Raw genomic sequence first — 4,968 nt, 5'->3', positions numbered from 1 at the left:
TTACAATGTAATTCATAATAAATAATGGTTGCCATTGCAACCATGATTTTCATTATGATGATTTTGATCATAATTAGCATATTAATCATAATAAATGATGGTTACCATGGCAACAATGATGCTCATCATAATGATTTTGATTATAATTAGCATAATATTATTAATAAATTATGGTTGCCATGTGTAACGGGCCGAGCTGTCTGAGACACACACACGTTCGATCCAGTTTCTAAGTGTCTTTTATTTCATCCTCGTGCTCCCTATATACATGTGCTCAAGACTCTCATATTTCTAATTACAATAGTGCACTGTTACTTTATCTAATTACAATATATGCACTGTTACATTTTCCCCTCACTTAAGTTTTCGTCCCCGAAAACAACATATTTTTACATAGTCGACGATTTAGCTAATCGTAAGCATAACGTTCGGGAGGACGTATGTTTTGCCGAAGTTGATAACGTTGGGGGTCACCTCTAGGCCTACGGGGAGGTGGTTGTAACACGGGGTGCTCGGGCAATGCGTGAACCACTGCGAAATCACCCGACTCACGACCAGGAGCAACGATTCGGCCGCTATCCAGTGGTATATAGCCTGTCTTAAGGTTGTCGTGGTGAACTACCATAACTTTTCCATCATTCGAGCTAACTCGATAGGTCGTCCCCATTCTCTTCACTACCTTATACGGCCCTATCCACTTCCTACCGAACTTACCTTTCTTTGGGCGTTTCACCCAAACGGTCTGACCTACTGCATGCGGCTTCCAGTTCTTATTGTCGTGATTTGAACACCTGGTTGACCTTACCTTATCTAAGTGCTCTCTAGCTAGCTGCCTAACATTCTTAAGGTTATTGCGGACTTTCTGTGCGTACTCTGGTTGAGTGCTTGGATTCCCAGTCGTTACACCGAATTCTAATTCCAGAGGCATGCGAGGTGTTTTTCCGAATACGAGTTCGTACGGGGAGAGCCCAGTAGATTCATGTTTGCTTGTATTATAGGCAAAGAGAACGGGATCTAGCCAAACATCCCAATCGTCAGCATTGTTAGACACATAATGCGCAAGCATATCTTGTAGCGTGCGATTCTGTCGCTCCACTTGGCCATCCCCGGAAGGGTGGTATGCTGTGGTTCGTGTTTTCGTTATCCCCATAATGTTACAAATTTCGTGCATTAAGATACTTTCAAAGTTTGACCCTTGGTCTGAGTGCAGCACGAGCGGCGGTCCAAAACGCGAGAATACTTTGGATATTAAACAGTCGGCCACGGTTGAGGCCTTTTGATCTTTCGTAGGGAACGCCTCGCACCATTTGGTAAAATGGTCCATGATAACGAGTATATATTTATTCCCCCTCGCGGTCTCCGATATGGGGCCCATGTAATCTAATGCCCAAAATGTAAAAGGCTCACTAACACTGATCGTTTTCATAGGCGCTTTATCTGGATTCGAAGGTGATTTGCGGCGCTGGCAAGATACGCAATGTTGGATATGGGCTTGCACAGAGGCACGCAGATTTGCCCAATAAAATCTTTCGCGAATACGCTGTTCGGTTCGTGCTGAGCCGAGATGACCGCACGACGGACTATCATGCATACCGTCGAGTATCTTAGGCACTATGGATTGTGGAATCACAATGGCGTGATCAGGATATGTGTACTGGTTGTGGCGAGATCGTACTAGTAAACCATTATGTATAAATAAGCGATCGTAATTATGCCAAAAATTTTTCAGAACTGGGTCAATGCTCCACTCCTTGAAATCTGGGCGTGGTTTCTTGTGCATCTTAAATTCCAAAACTTTCGAGATATTGCTGTCCTGCCGTTGTGCTTCATGTAGGTTTATAGTTGGGCTTACAGTAATTGAGTTAATTTTTTCATGCCTAAAGACAGGTGTATTCTCAGTTGCTTGTGTTTGCGGTTGGAAAGCGCGCGCGTGTGGGTTGAGTAATTTGTTTGTAGTGCATTTTTGCGGCAATGTGATAAAATCGATAGCGCGTGCACAACTAGCCCAAAGCATGAAAAGGAGCCCAAGCACATAGATAACAGGCGCTGTTATGAGACGCTTTGCCGTCGCTTTCCATTCAGTTAGCATTGAAGGAATCGTGTGGATAGCGGAAGTTTGACATGTTTCCTCGCATTTCTTAGCTACTAGGCGTGATAAGACATCTGCATTCAAATGCGATTTACCCGGTCGATGTTGAACCACAAATTCGAACTCTTGCAAATCCATTAGCCATCTGGCTAAACGCCCTTTCGGCTCGATGGAATTTAGCCAACGAAGTGCATTATGATCAGTAATTATTCTGAATTTGCGCCCTAAGAGGTATAGACGAAAGTGTTGGGTGCCGTAATGAATTGCCAACGCTTCTTTTTCAGTGGTCGCATAATTGCGTTCCCGTTGCGTCAGACTGCGAGAGCCGTATGCGATGACTCTTTCTATACCATTGTCATCGTGCTGGGCAAGTACAATACCTAAACCAACATCTGATGCGTCCGTGTAAAGAGTAAACTCGCGATCGAATTTTGGGTAAGCTAATAAGGGTGCGGAACAGAGCTGACGTTTAATTTCCTTAAAAGATATTTCGCACTCGTTCGACCAATCAAAAGGTGTTCTGGCGGCTTCTTTTGTTGTAAGTTTAGTTAGAGGCGCGGCGACTGTTGCAAAATTCGCAATAAAGCGGCGATAGTAACTGGCGAGTCCTAAAAAACTACGCAACTCTGTTATACATGTTGGCGCACTGATGTTCTGTACTGCCTCGACTTTCTGTGGGTCAGGGCTGATGCCGTCTTTAGAAATGACATGACCTAAGAATGCAACCCTAGTTTCCGCAAACCGACATTTTTCCAACTTAACGCGCAAGTTGTGCTGCCGAAACCTGTCAAGGACTGCTCTCAATCTGTCATTGTGTTCGCCAAGGTTGCGCCCAAAGCAAATAACATCATCAAGATAACATAAACATATTTCGAACGTGAGACCTGCTAAGACTATTTCCATAGCACGCTGAAAAGTTGCCGGAGCCGTTTTTAAGCCAAAACTCATGCGGTTAAACTCAAACAGACCCGAGCTTGTCACGAAAGCCGTTTTTGGCCGATCACGGGGGTCAACGTTAATTTGCCAGTACCCGCTGCGTAGATCTAATGTTGAAAAATATGTTGCGTCGCCCAAAGAATCTAGTATGTCCGCAATGTTTGGAATTGGATGCGAGTCGTTGAGTGTTACTTCGTTTAATTTCCGATAATCTACACAAAAACGTAGTTCCCCTGACCGCTTTTTAACTAACACAATAGGGCTTGCCCATGGGCTGGTACTAGGACTTATAATACCTTGTGCTAACATATCTTTGATTTGTCTGTCAGCCTCTTCTCGATACGCGTACGGCAAACGGCGAGGGCGATGTTTAATGGGGTTAGAGTTACCTGTATCGATGTTATGTGTCACTACATTTGTGTGCCCTAATGTAGCCTCAAACACATCTTCGAACTCGGATAGGACTTCAAGAACACAGCTTTTATCGGCCTGATTTAAATTAGAATTTACAACACCTTCAAATTTGTTTGTTTCGCCCTTTCCGTTATTTGCCTTAATACCACAGCTTGCGCTACTTATTTTGCTGTGAGATTGGACTAGAGGGCTAAATGCTGCGATTTTGGTACCGAATTTTAGCTCGCTAGGTTCGCTATGTGCGTTCATGACTCGTAAAACAATGTTTCTACCTTGCGGGCAGACTACTGTATGTGCCACATGAATGTCGTTACCTGACTCGCTCTTTAGAGGCGCTATCATGCCTATTTCTGTCTGTGCTGATTTTACTAATCTACCCTCTACAATCATCTCAGATCTCGCGGGCACGACAACATTTTGGTCTAAAACTACGGCAATTTCGGCTTTCATACGAGACTGGATAAGGAAAGTTGAATCGTTCTCCACGCATGTTTTGGGCGTTTCGCCAGAAGGGTCACCACTTGCCTCAGTCACTCCAGATATCAGTCCACCATTGGAAAGGGGTGATAAAAGAACTTCAGTCCGCCCGTGAGACCCCGTTAAGTAATAGGGGCTAGACCCACTGCGAATATCCCCCTGTAGACTCAACCTATTTGCTTCGAGGAAGTCCCACCCCAACACACAGTCGTAACTGATGTTGTCGCTAACAAGAAGACGTCCTTTGTACGCTCGCTTACTTTTGGGGAACGTTATGTTTGTGTCGAGGCACCCAAGGATATTTAAACTACCGCCGGTGATGGATACGCAACGTTCTGCGACAGTAGTGTTAATTAATTTACTATCAAAGTCAATAATCCTGTGTAAAGTATGGCTTATAAATGTTCTCATGGAACCAGTGTCAATAAGTGCATGAACTTCAACATTATTTACAAAACATTTAACATATGGTTGTGTGGATAATGAAACATTGAAGGTATTAAAACTTACCCCAGGGCGATCTTTGATCCCACTTATCGTATCGCCCGCTGGGAGTTTAAACGATTCGCACAGTCTTTGGCAAAATGTCCGTATCCCTGGCATTCATAACATCTGTTTGTGGAATCAAACGTCTGGCTTTGCTGTTGTGGATTGTGCCAACAGTCCCTGGCGATGTGGCCCATTTTCTTGCAGACAAAACATTTTCTGTTGCTTCGATCTTTCGTTTGCGCCGATAGATCATCTCGTTTATTCCGCGATAACTTCTCCTCCAGATTCTTTTGTCGTACGGCGATGTCGGACACCAGCGCCACCAATTTGGTCATTTCTTCACCACTCTTTTCGCTTGCCACACCAGCACTCTGCGTCACATTCCCTTGGTCGTTAAATTCCTGAATTGCCCTGTACCGTTGAACAAATGACACCATTTTTTTCAGATCTGGCGTAGGGTCACTCTCTAGCAACTTCATTCGAATGTTTTTGGGTAAACCTTTCATGAACTGCCTCGTTAACAACGCGGTTTTCGCTCCGGCATCAATATCTGGTTGAGCTTT

The sequence above is a fragment of the Dendronephthya gigantea genome, unplaced genomic scaffold (assembly GCF_004324835.1).
Source record: "Dendronephthya gigantea isolate DGI-Jeju-01 unplaced genomic scaffold, DenGig_1.0 000272F, whole genome shotgun sequence".
Taxonomy (NCBI): domain Eukaryota; kingdom Metazoa; phylum Cnidaria; class Anthozoa; order Malacalcyonacea; family Nephtheidae; genus Dendronephthya; species Dendronephthya gigantea.
The sequence above is the reverse complement of the archived record's forward strand: the minus strand, read 5'-3'. Positions refer to the sequence as shown.